The sequence below is a fragment of the Dunckerocampus dactyliophorus genome, chromosome 6 (genome assembly GCF_027744805.1).
Source record: "Dunckerocampus dactyliophorus isolate RoL2022-P2 chromosome 6, RoL_Ddac_1.1, whole genome shotgun sequence".
In the NCBI taxonomy this organism is placed as follows: domain Eukaryota; kingdom Metazoa; phylum Chordata; class Actinopteri; order Syngnathiformes; family Syngnathidae; genus Dunckerocampus; species Dunckerocampus dactyliophorus.
In genome coordinates, this window is record NC_072824.1 from 4,557,489 (window position 1) to 4,574,582 (window position 17,094).

The 17,094-nt window shown below is 50.0% G+C and overlaps 1 protein-coding gene across 1 annotated transcript in view; it reads left to right on the forward strand.

The window, feature by feature from the left end:
• The first annotated feature begins 8,969 nt into the window (after window positions 1–8,969).
• LOC129182379 (uncharacterized) overlaps window positions 8,970–17,094 on the forward strand; it is a 61,615-nt gene continuing 53,490 nt past the window's right edge. The window contains exon 1 of the mRNA XM_054778412.1: window positions 8,970–9,337. The gene's annotated coding sequence lies outside the window, so the exon portion shown is untranslated. The remainder of the gene's footprint in view (window positions 9,338–17,094) is intronic.

Genomic DNA, 17,094 nt, shown 5'->3' on the forward strand with positions numbered 1-17,094 from the left:
TATTGGCGTGGATGTAAAGTCCTGCAGTGTTCTCCGCTGTTAATAAAGCCATTAAAGTGCATCGGCGACGTGAGTCTCTCCTTCCCCACAACAAGCGGCATTACAGTATTGACCAGTGCACACTAGGAAATAAACAGTGTCATATCTTACAGGCATTGCCGGGACAGCTATGTAGTGGGGCTTGTTTAACCTTTGCCTTGTGGGCAAGCAGGAAGGAGAGACGATGCTGAGAGATGTGTGTGTGTTCTGAGCTGCTGTCTGGTGGCCGCGTTCAATAAATAAAAGTTGGCAGAAGCAACAGGAGAAGTTTCCTTCTTTGCTTCGGAGCTGAATAACACTGACAAGTTAACAGACTAGTAGCGAACGGAAAAGAAGATCGCTTTTTTTGTGTCGAATACAGAAGATGAGGACTTTGATGGATTTGTGGATGAGGATTGATCAAAAATAACGTGAGTACATTCTAAAATACTTAAATTAAGTACAACCGAACTCAGTTTTGCTCCAGCTGCCGCATGCATGCTAGCGTATGTTTTTTTTTTATTGTAGCGTCGCTGGGAGCACGTCCTGTTCCCAGCCTACTTTGCGGTAATGTTTTGGTGCAAATTCTCTTAAAGTTACATGTTTGACCAGGAAATAGCAAGCTCAAAAGAAGACGGCTTTTTTATGTGGAACAACTGACAGTTTGTGTGGATCTTGTGAATGATTGTGACTGAGCTAGGACTCAGTAATTAAAGTCTACACACGACGGTTTCATTGATTGAAAAACAAAACTTTTTCGTGCATGAAGCTTCTACTTGAGTCGCTAATTTGGCCGCTATATACGGTCAGATATTGACCAAGGGAGACAAAATGGGTGGCCGCTGGCCGCGTTAGACAGGTGACTGCTATACACAGGGTCTATAACATGTAAATTTGCTGCGGGGGATTTTTCAGTGGCCGCTATAGGCAGGTCCACACAAACTGTCTGTTGTTCGACATAAAAAAAGCTGTCTTCTTACTTTGCAATGCCGCCCTGAAAAGATTCAATGACGGCCAAAACGGTAATCTTCCCACTTTGCAATGCCGCCGTGAATAGATTCTAAAATGGCCAAAACACCTGAACACCTAAAACATCTAAAATTTTACCTAATTGCCGACTAATTAGATATTAGAAGCCCATTCAATAAGAAAGGAGTGGTGTGGTGTGCTGTGTGCTGCGGTACTGCCCTCGCCTGTGCTCTTCATTGCAGTACACCCTACACACCACCATGGAGAGCAAAATGACAACACCTGGAGACGATCAGCAGCAGATTCTTAAGATGCAAGCACTCCTTCACCTGCTGCCAGATCGTTGATATTCGCTCCTCGACTCAGACTCTCCTGGTCCAGCAGTTACGCACTGTCTGCTATTCATAGTGAACCTTTCTTGCTATTCTTTTTTCCCTGCCTGGCTTCCTCCGGCAGCGTAAGCAACCTTTGCTATTGTTCCTACTTGGTTTTCAGCAGTGTTTTGTGTTAGTCTTACTCTACTCTTTTGGTAGTGTCAGGTGTTCTGTCGAGTGTTGGCCCAGGGCCAGAGCTCGGACCCCAAGATGCGAGAGCCAAGGGCAGGTAAACAATACTTTATTGCAGAAGATGCAAAAACGAAGGGAGCAAAAAGTACAACCAAGGACAGAGTAACAGAAAATCACCCGGAGGAAGTCACGGGGAAAAAATCCTACCATAAAACAGGGAGCTACCGAGAAAAAGGATGGAGGTACAACGGCAACACTATAACTGGTCTAAGAGAACAAAGGAGTACTGCAGAAAAAGGCAGCAGGCAGGCGGCAACAAAAGAATACACACTGCACGCGTAACGTGAGGGGCCAACCAGGTGGAGCCGCAAGAAGGCTGGAACGTCTGCTGGGAGCAAGGAGGGCTGTTGGATCTGTACATAAATTAACAAGCAATATAATTGTCACTTATATATCTTAGTAGTATTAAAGTGTGTTGCCCTTTAGAAATGTTTGTTTTAGGAATGCTGCTGTGACCCAACAGAGAAGGTGGCGACTCATGGCGCCCCTGTGTCTGTTGACGCCGAGGCTGCAGTCGCAGACCAACCGATGTCCTTCAAGGCTATGCTGAAATGTGCTTCATACCACACATGTATTAAAGATAATCACCACAGAGATGCACACACACAGACAAAACAAAGATAGTTGTGCAGCTGCTTGTCCCCCCCCCCCCCCCCCCGCCCCCCCCTTAGAGTTGCACAACCATGTAGATAGGGAATACCCAAATAAAAAAGAGGAAGCACGGGGAGCGTATCCAGAGCGGTTTGGGAAGGCAACTCTGGTGCGTTCCTTCCGTTCTCCTCGCGAGTAAAAAGATACACTTGTTGTCTTGACTCTTCTGTAATTTTGCTGTGTTTTACAAGTGTCACAGAAGTTTGAACCTGACAAGGGCATGCAGCAGGAAGGTGCCTGTGACAAGGTGCAGGAACGCAACAATCTGGCACCTTGTGGCGGGGCCTTGCTGCTTAAGAAGGGCTTCCCTCAATTAGCTGCAGGTGTGCCAAATTTGGACCGTGGTGTGGGAGGCGCGCTGCAACAGAGAGCAGAGAGAGAGAGGAGACAGAGCAGCGCACAGAATCCTCACAGTACCCCCCCCCCCCCCCCCCCTTTTATATGACACCCCCTGGTGGTGGCATACCTGGTTTGTTGGGGTGGGACGAGTGGAAGTCACGGACAAGGGATGGATCAAGGATACAGGAGCGGGCCACCCAGGAGCGCTCCTCAGGGCCATAACCCTCCCAGTCCACCAGATACTGCACCCCTCACCCCCTCCTCCTCGAGTCAATCACGGCTCTCACCGAATATGCTGGCTGGCCATTGATGATGCGCGGCAGGGGTGGAGCCCCGGCAGGAGGACACAGGGGGCTGACGTTCACTGGCTTCAGGTGGGAAACGTGGAAGACCGGGTGCACCTTTAAGGATGGGAAGCTTCAGCCTGACTGCGGATTGGTTGATAATCTTCTCCACCGGATAGGGGCCGACGAATCTCGGAGTTTCTTGTTCGTGCTTGCCAAGGGTAGATCCCGGGCCGAGAGCCACACCTCCTGTCCCGGTAGGTACGTGGGTGCCGGAATCCTGTGTCGGTCAGCAAGCTGTTTATTGCGAGCAGCGGTGTGTGACAGGGCGGCACGGGTGTCACGCCAAACCCAGCGGACCCTCCGGAGGTGCTGATGTACCGCGGGAATGGCAATCTCGGCCTCCTGGGAAGGGAACAGTGGGGGTTGATATCCATATGCAGCTTTGAACGGCGACATACCTGTGGCTGTGCTGATCAGGGAATTGTGGGCGTATTCGATCCAGGGGGCGTTTGTCGCCCAGGAGGAGGGGTGACAATGGCAGACACAGCGAAGGGCCGCCTCCATGTCTTGATTGGCCCGCTCTGTCTGGCCGTTAGATTGTGGGTGGAACCCCGAGGTGAGGCTCATCGTGGCGCCCAGGGCTCGGCAGAAACTTCTCCAGACTCGAGATGAAAATTGGGGCCCTCTGTCACAGATTATGTCCATTGGAATGCCCTGGAGGCGAAACACGTCCTTCACTAGTAGGTGGGCCGTCTCGAGGGAGGAAGGAAGCTTGGGCAAGGCGATTAGGTGGCATATTTTGGAAAAGCAATCTACTACGTTCATGATGACGGAGTTACCGTGTGAAGGGGGCAGCCCCGTCACGAAGTCCAGCGCGATGTGGCTCCAGGGTCGAGACGGCACCGGAAGAGGTTGAAGCAATCCTGATGGTGGGCGGTGGGTGGACTTGCTTCTGGCGCAGACAGAGCAGGCCGCCACAAAACTTCTGACGTCAGCGGACATAGATGGCCACCAGAACCTTTGCGCTGTCAGGAATAGCGTGCGTTTGACTCCCGGGTGGCAGGCGATCTTCGTGGAGTGGGCCTACTGCAGCACCTCGGACCTGAGTTGGACAGGAACAAACAATCTACCTGTGGGACACCCCTCCGGAATGTTCATATCAGAAGTGGCCTCTGTGACGTGTTTCTCCACCTCCCACTGGACCGCGCCTAGCACTTTTGCCACAGGTACGATGGGTTCAGTCGACCTCTGCCGGGCTGAAGATACGGGACAATGCGTCTGGCTGGTTGCTCCGGGAACCCGGTCTGTATGTAATAGTGAAATCAAAACGTGTTAGGTACAATGACCAACGTGCCTGCCGGGAGTTCAATCTTTGTGCTCTGCTGATGTAGAAGAGATTTTTGTGGTCGGTGATGACCACAAATGGCTGGGCTGCGCCCTCCAGCCAGTGCCTCCACTCCCGCAGCGCGAGCACGATGGCCAGCAGCTCCCGGTTCCCCACGTCGTAATTCCTCTTGGCAGGAGTGAGGCGGCGCGAGAAGAAGGCACATGGGTGCAGCCTCTGGTCGACCGGGGACCTCTGAGAGAGCACGGCGCCCACTCCTGTATCAGATGCATCTACTTTGACAATAAATTGCCGGGAAGGGTCAGGATGGGTCAGTACTGTTGCTGAGGTAAATAGTGACTTTAATTTTACAAAGGCTTTCTCCGCCTCCGGGGTCCAGGCGAACGGAAGATTAACAGATGTGAGTCTGGTTAGAGGTTCCGCCTGAAGTCGCGAATGAACTTCCAGTAGAAGTTCTCGAATCCCAGGAACCTCTGTAGGTGCTTCTTTGTTGTTGGAGATGGCCAATCGACCACCGCCTGTATCTTGGCGGGGTTGGCACGGAGTTGACCCTTCTCCACAATGAACCCCAGAAAAGCGACAGAGGCGGAGTGAAACTCGTATTTTTCTGCTTTCACGAACAGCCGGTTCTCCAGGAGACGTTGGAGGACCTGGCGTACGTGCTGCTCATGTTCCTGCAAGGTAGTGGAAAAAATTAATATGTCATCTAAGTAGACGAAGCAGCATTGACCTATCATGTCCGTGAGGACATCGTTAATGAGAAATTGAAAAACTGCAGGGGCGTTGGTTAACCCAAACGGCATAACTGAATATTCATAATGGCCTAAGGGAGTATTGAAAGCCGTCTTCTACTCGTCCCCCTCCCGTATGCGCACTAAGTGATAGAAGTGATAGGCGTTGTGTAAATCAAGCTTAGTGAATATCTGGGCCTTGTGTAAGGGGGAGAACGCAGAGTCCATCAAAGGTAACGGGTATTTATTCTTTTGAGTTATCTCATTAAGACCGCGGTAATCAATACAGGGGCGCAGTGAACTGTCCTTCTTAGCCACGAAAAAGAAACCTGCCCCGAGCGGGGAAGAAGAGGGGCGAATATGGCCGGCTGCAAGGGATGAGGAGATATACTTCCGCAATGCTTTTTCCTCTGGCCCAGATATGTTATATAATTTGGAGCAGGGGAGTGGTGCGTCGGCGAGCAGCTTTATCGTGCAATCATGGGGCAGTGAGGAGGGAGTCTCTGAGCGGAGTCCTTGCTAAAAACTTCCCATAGGTCGTGATAGATCTTGGGTACTCCAGATAAATCTATAAGTGTAGGGTGAGGTGAGGTCTAAGCGGTTTACCTGGTTGAATGGCGGAACGTAAACAGCGCGCATAACAATCGCTACCCCACGTGACTACCTTTCCCTGGTCCCAACTGAATGTAGGATTATGTAGGCGGAGCCAGGGGATGCCCAGGACAACCGGAGGGGTTTGAGAAGGTATAATATAGAACCGGATACGTTCGTGATGGTTCCCGGACAAGAGAAGTGACAGCGAGTCAGTCTGGTGCGTCACAGTCTAAAGAGTGAACCTCCTTGGGTTTGGGTAATTTAATCCTAGGAAGGTTATGTAATCTAACAAAGTCAGAGTCTAGAAACAAGTCATCAGCTCCGGAATCCACCTGAGCCACGACTGGAACCTGCCTCCCTCCCCCTGAAAGGGTCCCAGATTGAAGTCTGAACTGTTTTAATGACGCATCCTGACTATCCCCTCCCCTACTTATATACTCACAAGGAGATGGGTTGGATCGATCCCCACTGGAGGGTCGATCCCCGGATGATACCACGAATCCCCGCCTGGCAAGCTCCGGCGGTGATCTGGGTCGGCGTGGGGGTCGATCCGGGCACTCTGCCAAGCGGCGGTTAGCCTTGCAGTAGAGGCATAGGCGGAAACTCCGACGCCGGGCGCGTTCGGCCGCAGTCAGGCGTCGGCCACTCAACTGCATGGGCTCGTCGGGAGGTAGTGTGGGAGGGTCCCGGGAAGGTTCCTTGATGCCTCGCAGCAGCCCTTCGGAGTATGCGAAGTTCCCTCGACGGGTCAGCATACCTCCCTTGCTTCGGGGCTCCAGTTCCTCCCAGTGCTCGCGGTCGCGCTCTCTCAGCCTGTTATCCAGCCGGGTGGCAAGGTCAATTAGTTGGTCCAGGGTGGCGGTGTCGTCCTTCACCGCCAGTTCGTCCTTAACACGGGGATGAAGAGCCTTTCGAAATATTATGCGCAGCGCGAGTTGGTCAAAACCACTCTCGGCTGCCAATACACGGAAGTCCACAGAGAAGTCCGCCACGGACTTATTACGCTGCCTCAGGTTGAGTAGGCGACTTCCAGCCTCTCGACTCTTGATAGGTCGTTCAAAAACTTTTCGCATCTCATCCAGAAACATAGGGAGCGAGGAGCGCACTGCAGGAGAGGAACGGCTTATGGCCATGGCCCAGGCGGCCGCTCTGTCCGTTAATAAACTCTGAATGAAAGCCACTTTGGACACGTCGGTGGCATACGTACACGGCTGTTGGTCAAAGACCAGGGAGCAGTGGTGTAAAAATTGCTCGCACGAACCTGTTTCGCTGGAGAATCTTGGGGGTGCTGGAATGTTGGGCTTGCGGGTCGAGTCAGTAGGTGGCACTTGTCCGGGGGAGTCCGAAACAGGACTGGGGACGGCGTCCTCGTGTCTTGCGGTGGCGAGGGCTTGCTGTACTTGCTGGTCCAAGGATTGCAGGCCGGTAGCGAGGAGAGTGCCTCCATTATCTCTTTAAGAGAACGGTGGTGCTCTCCCACTAATTGGCCCTGGTGTGAGAGGGCCGAGCGAACCTGGTCTAGCTCCGCGGGGTGCATGTGTGGCCAGATTGTTCTGTCAGGTGTTCTGTCGGGTGTTGGCCCAGGACCAGAGCTTGGACCCCAAGATGCGAGAGCCGAGGGCAGGTAAACAATACTTTATTGCAGAAGATGCAAAAACAAAGGGAGTAAAAAGTACAACCAAGGACAGAGTAACAGAAAATCACCCGGAGGAAGTCACGGGGAAAAAATCCTACCATAAAACAGGGAGCTACCGAGAAAAAGGATGGAAGTAGAACGGCAACACTATAACTGGTCTAAGAGAACAAAGGAGTACTGCAGAAAAAGGCAGCAGGCAGGCAGCAACAAAAGAATACACACTGCACGCGTAACGTGAGGGGCCAACCAGGTGGAGCCGCAAGAAGGCTGGAACGTCTGCTGGGAGCAAGGAGGGCATGCAGCAGGAAGGTGCCTGTGACGAGGTGCAGGAACGCAACAATCTGGCACCTTGCGGTGGGGCCTTGCTGCTTAAGAAGGGCTTCCCTCAATTAGCTGCAGGTGTGCCAAATTTGGACCGTGGTGTGGGAGGCGCGCTGCAACAGAGAGCAGAGAGAGAGAGGAGACAGAGCAGCACACAGAATCCTCACAGGTAGCTCTTTTTGTTCTTTGCTCCTTTTCCCGTGTGTCATCCGGGTCACCTTTTGTTGTAATTACCCTCTGTTGTACTTTTGCACCTGTGTTGTACTTTTCATCTTTTTCTGGTTTGGAATAAACATCTTCCAACCACACGTCGACTACCGCATCTTGGGATCCAATCCACGGCACTCGCCGTTCCCTAACAGATGGTATTGTTAGTTTACTACAATCTTCGCACCTCCTCCGCACTCTATTGTTCACGTACACATCCATTCATGACTGCTTCACACGTATCCTGTTAGATCTCATTCCTCAGGCTGTTCACTAAAAAATTTTATTTCTTGCTTTTAAACATGTTTAAAAAAAAATCAAAGATGGAAATTAATTTTTTAAAATATTTCTCCGCTATTTATATTTTTATAATTGCATTACCTTCTTTGATTTAATTTTTAAAATTATTTTGAAACACTAAATTTTTAATTTTTGTGAACATGTTAATATGTGCGCACACTAATTCAAAATGGCCGCCAACCTGTCTATAGTGGCCACTTTTGCCATTTCCCTTCAGCGGCCGCTATAGACAGGTTTGACTGTATTTTAACAAACATGTTTAACAAACAGTCCAGGGTGTACCCCGCCTGTCGCCCGAAGTCAGCTGGGATAGGCTCTAGCATGCCCCCGCGACCCTAATGAGGATGAAGCGGTATATGGATGGATGGCAGAGCAGTAATCCCCCCATGCTTTTTGTTTACTGTTTTTTTATACTCTTCGGGCTATAGCTTTTCTCCTCTGGTAATTTATTACATTTTCTTGACTGAGGTTCTTCCTTAACCTTCTTAATGAGCTATTCTGATCTTTTACAGCAATTGTGCACTGTCCATTCCACCACGGAACCATTTTCCTTTCCCCTCCAACTGACTTACAAGGTATACTTTTCATTGCTGCATCTATTATCTTTTTGTGATCTTAACTGTGCATTCCTCTATACCACCTTCCATTGGGATTGAATTTGCTGCTTTGCTACATTCCTCCCTGAATTTTCCCCAATCCGCCTGTAGGAACCTAAATACTCTTTAAGTTGATTGATGTCAGGATAAAAGGTGATTTAGGTTTATTCAGCTAAAAATTGGCTATTTACATTATTTACAAGTGAAATGTTGATAGTTCATATATACAGTAAGTTAAAAGTTAATTCATTGTACTTTGTGTGTGGATAGTTTAAGGTGTACTATTTCATGTAGCATTCTAATATTGAAGAAATGTTGTGATTTTCCTATGTAATGTATGTACATCTTTAATTGCTTTGACCCGGAAGTATCTATAAGGTGATGTAACCTGGAAGTGCAATCATTAGGAATAGTGGAGTGGAGCCAAACAGTTTTTTGACCTCTCTGTCCCTCTCATGATCTCTCTCATTCTCTTTTTTGTCTTTACAAACTGTCGTTTCGTATTTTTGTCACGATAAAATGTTGTTTGTTTTGCAAGTAAAGTGAACCAAACGAAGAGGAGTTTTCTGGAGTGTTTTTGCATGCTGCTGCTAGCAGAGGAGCACGGAAGAATTGGGAGCGACAAGCTAAGGCTTCACAATTAGGAACCTACATTTTAGTAAAAAAAAACTTTCTCTGTGTGGATTAACTGGACGTGGAACAGCCTGACTGGAAGCGGATTGCAAAGTAGGAAAGGCTCCTTAAGGGACGGCAGTCAACGAGGGACGCGCCAAGTAAGTGAGTGCGCTGCCTTAAAGTGAAAGTAAAAAAAAAGAGGATCGTTGTTCAGCTGAGTGACAAGTGAGACGCTACAATGCTTGCACATTTTTATTGATTCATTGTGGAAATATTGGCTTGTCATGGACGCACAAGACAGTGGAAAAAGAAAAGTAAAAATGACTGAAAAGGCTGTAGAAGAACACAAGGCTAGACAGATGCATGCACGCAGGTACAAGCTATCTCAATTGACTTGCTTGATGACGCATATCGAGCAATTAATGGAGAACGATGCCAATGTAGATGTTGTAGAAAATGAGCTATGTGGACTTTAGTGGCTTGCAGCAAGAATTTTTGGAGCTTAATGCTGGTCTTCAGAAATTCATGTCTGAGGAGGAATTTGTGGATGATCAAAACAGCTGGTTTGATGCAAAAAATATATTGTTGGATAAGTTTTTCTGGAAAGGCGAGGAGTGGATGAAAGATGTTTCAAAGCGTGCTGAGTAGGCTGACGAAGGCAATAAGCAAGTATCACCTGCAGACAGTAGGTCTACATCAACAAAGGTGACCAGTAGAAGTCAAAATAAGGTTGCTTCGCTTACAGGAAGCTCATTCTCGTCATCTTCTTCAGTCAGATTAAAGGCAGAGATGGAGCGTGCTTCATTAAAGGCAAAGACTGCAGCTTTACAACACAAGTTGGCCCTAGAACAGGAAGAAGCTGCAATAAAAGCAAAGAAAGAAATGCATGCAATGCAAACAGCGCTTGCTGAGTCTGATGCTAAAATGGAGGTCTTACAAAGGTACGAAAACATGCAAGAAGAAAATAGCATCAGTGTAGTTGTCGAGGAGGGTGGTGAAACAGTTACAAACACTACCACGCAGCTACCATCACGACCCACCTTACCAACGCCTCGCATTAAACATAATGCTCCACCCACAATTAGTCAAACGACTACATTGGCACCAAAGACCAAAATTACAGAGGAACAAGGACCAATGCTTGATGGACTTTACCAAGTCATCTCACAACAAGCCAATGTCACAGAGTATCTCATTAAGAGTCACAATGCATCTCTACTTCCGGATCTTTCCAGCCCAATATTTAAGGGTGACCCCCTGGAGTACAAATCCTTTATTGGGGCCATCGAACATGGAATTGAAAGTCGCACTGGTGACAGTCGTGATCGACTTCAGTTTTTGGTGCAAGTGGACAACCGCATGAGTTGGTCAAGAGCTGCATCCACATGCAACCATCAGCAGGCTATGCTGAAGCAAAAAAAATGTTGGAGTTCTTTGGAGATGACTTCAAAATAGCAGAAGCCTACACAAAGGAAGCCATGGATTGGCCGACAATCAAGCCAGAAGACGGTGTTGCACTACAGTCCTTTGCATTGTTCCTGACTGGCTGCTCTAACACGATGACTGATGTTGAGTACATGGAGGACTTGGATAACACAGCTAATATAAAGGCACTGGCAAATAAACTTCCATATAAACTCAAGGAATCTTGGAGAAAGTTCGCCTGCGACCTGCAAGAAAGAACCAAGAAAAGAGTTAAGTTTAAGGATTTCGTCGACTTCGTAAATCGGCGAGTTAAATATCTTTTGCATCCACTCTATGGGAACATAAAGGAAAAGGAAACCACCATGACTATGAAAGATACTGCAAGACAGAAACCAAAACCACAATATGGAGAAACACTAAAATCAAAGAAAGTCTAGACAACGGTTGTTGTGCCCCCCAAGAAGGAAAATGACCAACAGACCATAACAACAACACAACCTATCTCAGTGGATGCTATCGGCAAACCTTGTGTGTATTGTAATGGAGAGCAACACAGCCTTACAGTTTGCAAGAAATTCAAGAGGAAGCTACACAAGGACAAAATTGACTACTTGAGGAGCAAAGGTCTGTGTTTTGCATGTTAAAAACATTTATTTAACCAGGTTAGTCCCATTGAGATCAAAGATCTCCTTTACAAGGGAGACCTGGCCATGAGGGCAGCAACATAGTCACATTAAAAACAATAAACACAACATGAAAAAACTTGCTCACATAAAACATTGGCACACAGACAAGGTAGACTGCAATGATTTCACCAGAGCTTTAAACTCATTCAGTGTAACAAGGGCTTGAAATCGAAGTTCAGATTGTAAATTATTCCAAGCATTTTGGTGCTGAAAACCGAAATGCTTTCTTGCCCAGTTCAGATCGTACTCTGGGGACGACAAATTGCAGAGTATCCATAGATGGGAGATAGTGACTTCCATGTTTCCTTGTTGAAAGACAAGACAAATAGGAAGGAGTAATACCCAGAATGCTTCTGTAAATAAACACATACCAATGACTGATGCGTCGGGCAAATAAAGATGTCCAGTTAACTTTGGAATAGAGTACACAATGGTGAGTAAGGGGACCACATTTGGTGATGAACCTCAGTGTCCCATGGTACACACTATCCAGCCTGCCAAGACAGTTAGCAGAAGCATTCATATACAACACATCTCCATAGTCAATAACAGGCAAAAAGGTTGTTTCCACTAATTTCCGTTTCACACAAAAAGAAAAGCAAGATTTGTTTCTAAAGTAAAATCCTAATAGGAGTTTCAGTTTTTTGACTAAATACTGAATGTGCTCCTTTAAAAGACAAGTGGTCGTCAATTAAAAATCCTAAATATTTAAAAGTAGATACCAACTCAATTTGTTGACCATTTCTTTTTAAAATTTTCTCAGACAGTGCTGATCTTGCAGCTTTTGAAGTAGTAAAAAACATACATTTTGTCTTCTCTGCATTTAGAACAAGTTGCAGATGACAAAGTTGTTCTTGTACTCTATCAAATGCAAGTTGTAAATACTGAAAGGCCTCAGCAGGAGTGGGTGCTGCACAGTATATGATAGTGTCATCAGCGTAGAAATGAAAAGCTGAGTTTGATATATTCTGTCCGAGATTATTTATGTAAATGGTGAATAATAATGGGCCCAGCACAGAACCTTGAGGGACGCCCTTTTTCACTTGTAATACCTCCGAGGAAGAGCCCTCCATCTGAACAGCCTGGGTTCTGCTTGTGAGATAATTTGCAAACCACCCAACTGCTTGCTGAGAAAGACCAATAGCTGAAAGACGTTTGATTAAAATAATGTGATCAACAGTGTCAAATGCTTTTGAAAAGTCAATAAAGAGGGACAAACAACATTGTTTATTGTGTAGAACTTCAGTTATATCATTTATGACCTTCATGGCAGCAGTAACAGTGCTGTGATTTTTGCGAAAACCTGACTGAAATGGTGACAGAATAGAGTTGGTGGCCAGAAATTCTTTTACCTGTTCACTGACCAGGGATTCAAGCACCTTTGCCAGAACTGAGAGTTTAGATATCGGTCTGTAATTGTTTAAAATACTAGGGTCACCTCATTTTAGGAGGGGGATAACAAGGGCAGATCTCCAGTCCAAAGGGATTTCATTTGAAGTCAAACTAAGGTTAAAAATGTGACACAGTGGTTCAGCTATCATTTCAGCTGCCAATTTTAGGAAGAGTGGCTCCAAGTTATCCGAGCCAGCTGGTTTTATAGGATTAAGTTCTTTTTTTGACCCCTCATGACCTCTTTTGTGGTAAAGGGAGTAAAGTTAAAAATCTGAGTATTGTCAATGGCTATTTCAGGAGTTAGCGATACTTCAGTAGTATTGTCAGAATTATATAGAAAACCAGAGGAAATAAAATGATTATTAAAATAATTCAGCATTTCTCTTCTGTCACTTACTCTGAGACCATGAACAAGTATACTAGGTGGAAGGTTGATTGAGTTACAGCGAGCAGACAAAGATTTGATGGTCTTCCAGAACTTCTTTGGGTTCTTAAGGCTTTCCAATGTTGTGGAAAAATAAAATTCTGATTTTGCTTTTTTTTTTTTTTTCCCCTGTCCTGTCCAGCCTTTAAAGCAGATAGAATTGTAGATCTAAATGCCGTCAAGTGCTCAACAGATTTACTCTGCCAAGGAGAAGTGTGATATACACTTCCCCTGCCATACAAAATCTATTTGACCTTGATGCCTGTTACAAAGCAAACCTGGAGCGACCGGACCGGAGCAGGAGGGGACAGAGAAGAAGAGAAAAGGAAACGGGGGGGGGGGGATGAGAGGGGGACAAAAAAAAAAAGAGATACAAGAGACAAGGACAACAACAGCAGCAACAACAACAACTGTGATAGAACAACAGAAACACACAGGACGACACCAGCAAATAAATGTCCGTGACAACTATAAAGACGAACAAGGACATAAGGACAAAACAATATCAACAACCACAATGACAAAGCTGTCAATGACAATCACACATAATAGCAGTCATGAAATGATGAACTATGACAGTGATCACAATGACAATACTGCATTGAAACAGTCACACATAATAGCAGTCATGAAACGATAAACTATGATAGTGATCACAATGACAATACTGCATTGAAACAGTCACACATAATAGTAGTAATGAAATGATGAACTTTGATAGTGATCACAATGATAATACTGCATTGAAACAGTCACACATAATTGTAGTAATGAAATGATTATCCATGATAGTGAACAGAATGAAAATTACTGTAATGCACATCATTGTAAAAAGAAAAAAAAAAAAAGAAAAAAAAACTATAGTCATACTGCTGATATCACCGTCGCTGTAATAAAACCAACAACATAATAACACCCTGGATAACTCAGTGAGTAATGTGGGGAAGTACGTATGTACTGTGAGTGTGCATATGTACAGGTATCTCTGTATGTGAGGAAGACTTCATATATATAAAGGTGCAAGAATGTGTGGGCGTGTAATGTCACTGAGAATGCATGAAAGGAAAGGGGCCGCCTTCCACCTCCCAGAGAGCCCCGCCGCAAATAGCCCCACCAGGCCCACAGGGGCAGGCAGCACAAAGATCAGTGCCCCAAGAGCCAGCCCAGAGAGCGCCCCTCCCCCCGGGAAGACCAGCAAGGGGCCGAAGAGAGGTAATCCCAGCCAAGGACAGGGCGCCGGCGGGCCGGAGGACTGCCAAGACGGGTAGCGGGGGCCACAAACCGGCAGGCCCAGAGACGCCTCCACAACCGGAAAGAAGCTCGCCCGCGCCGGAAGCGCCAGATCCCGCCCACCGCCACCCCCACCCCCAGGGAGCGGAGCCCGGCCCGCCCCGGGCCAACCCCCGCCCGACCCCCGACACAGGGCCACCCCGCCAAGGGATGCAGGAGGCACACCCTCCACCCACCCAGCGGAGGCACGGGCGGCAGAGATGTATCACCCAGCACCCGACCCCACGGAGCAAACCCCTGTATGCCCCCCCCCAAAAATAAAGAACTAAAATAAATAAATAAATAAATAAAAGTACACACACGCACGCACATACACACTCCTACGCACCCACACGCACGCACATACACACTCCTACGCACATACACACCCCTACGCGCACGCACATACACACTCCTACGCACTCAAGCGCGCACACACACGCACACGCACGCACACACAGTGGTCGACTGCCCGACACCCGGAAGCCCCACCCTATCTCCCGTTGGTAACCCTAGGAGCAGCGGAGCCGGGGACCCCGGGGTCTCAGACATACGATCCAGAGCCCAGGCGCGGAGAGCGCGGACTGCCGGGGAGCATGAAGACACCAGGCCACACCCTCCCAACGGTAGGACGCCGCCAGCAAGGCAGACCGGGGAGCCAGCGAGGAGGAAAGCGGGAAACTGAGCAGGCAGGCGGGAAAACGGGCGAGCAGCCAGGCGAACCACCACACAGCGCCAACCGACACCCACGGGCCAGCAAACCCTGAAGAGGGAGCGGGAGCACCACACCCCAAGCCGCAGGGAGGCCAAGCACCAGAGCCGAGAAGGCGAGACCAGCAGCAAACCAGCCGACGGCCCCCACAAACCACCAGAAGCCAGACCAGCCACATGCCACCAGAGCCGACAGCGCACCACCCGCGCACCGGAGCCCCACCCCCGACAAGCCCACAGACAGACCGGGGGAGGCGAGGACACAGACAGCGGCCCGGCAGAGCACAAAGCGCAACGGCGACAAACGCCCAAACGCCCGGCAGAGCACAACCCCCCCCCAGCGGGCCCGGCCCCCCACCCCCACCCCGCCACCCAGGCCCACAGTACCCGCAAGCATGACCAAGCCCCAACCCACCAGCCGGCCCGGTGCCCCAGCAGCCGCCACAGCGCAGCAACCACCAGCCGCCGCGGCGGCACACGGACCACCCGCAGCACCGGCACCGCCCCCCGGAGACCGCCGAACCCGCTCCAAGAGCGCAGAGGCGCCCGCAGCACGTGTCAGTCCAAGAAAAGCACCGCAAGCCGCCCTCCCCGGCGCAAGTCCCGGCATCAACAGGCCCCAGAGGGCCACCCCAGGGAAGGGCAGGCGAACCAGACAAGGGCACCCCACAGGCGAGGCCGCCCCGGGCGAGCCACCGCGACAGCCAGGCCCCCGGCCACACCGCCGACCCTGGCGGGCAGGCGCCGAGGTGCACGAGGCACCCCAATCCAACCCACCCCACCCGTGTATGTGATAAGGTGTGATTGTGTCTATAATGCAATTTAAAAAATAATAAATAAATAAAATAAAAGAGGACAACTACGAAAAGCTGGTCTCTGTGTCCCTGAGGGGTGTGTCTGTGTGCATGTATATGGGGTGTATGTGGATGATAGCTAATGATGCAATTAAAATCGGGGGACAGCTGCCGCTCGGAGGGCACCTCACCTGACCAGCCCTCCCCAACCCTAAGTGTCTACTCTGCGATTAAAATTGGGGGGCAACAGGTCAGTGGCACGGCAGGAGCAAAGGAGCCCCGCAATGCAGCTCCCCTCCCCAATCACGCCCGACCGTAGGCCACCCCCCAAAGTCCTATATATATGTGAGGTGGTGCAGTGGCACAGGAAGGACGGGGGCCCCACACCCCAACGCCGCCCAAACCGAGCAGGGGGGGGACCAAGGACACATGACCGACCGGCCGCCCACCACAGCCCAGGCTCGGGCGAGCCACAGGCCGCAGGACACACCATAGGCCCTACCCGGCCCGCCAGGATGGCCAGTCCGGCCCACCCAACCCCCCAGAGGCGATACCCCCAGCGCCCCCCAACACCGGAGCCCCACCGGAGGTAGCGTCCACAGCGCCACCCCCAAACACCACGGAGCAGCCACACGCCCCAAGGCATATCCGACCGCCACCAGGACAGCGGGAACCGCGCCCACGCGGTTACCCACGCATACCACCACGGCCGGCAAGGGAGCAACACCACGACGACCACAGGAGCACCGGACCCCACATAGAGCGGAGCACGGCCACACCCACGAAGCACGCAGGCCAGAGGTGCCAGGGAGGGACAGAGAAGCAAGCACCGCACGACCGGGCTCACGAGAGGAGCGGCCCCCCGTCCGGCGCCCAAGCAGATGCCCCTGCCCGCCCCGCCCCCCGCCACGCCGCAGACCGGCCACTGCCCCACCCCCTACCCATCCACCAACACGCCAAGGGAGAAACCCCGGAGGGAGGGAGACAACCGCCGGCCCGGAAGCAGGGACCAGCCAGACACCAGCAGGCAGCAGGGACCGCCCGCCAGCCCCCCGCCAGCCCCCCCCCCCCACCCCCCCCAAGCCCCCAGGCAAAGCCACCCCCCGACCGCCCCACCCCGGAGCAAGCATTCCCCCGCCGATCCCGGGAAGCACCACGCAGATGGACACCACGCCGCCCGCTCCCACGCGCACCCGCCCACTCACCCGCCCACGGCCC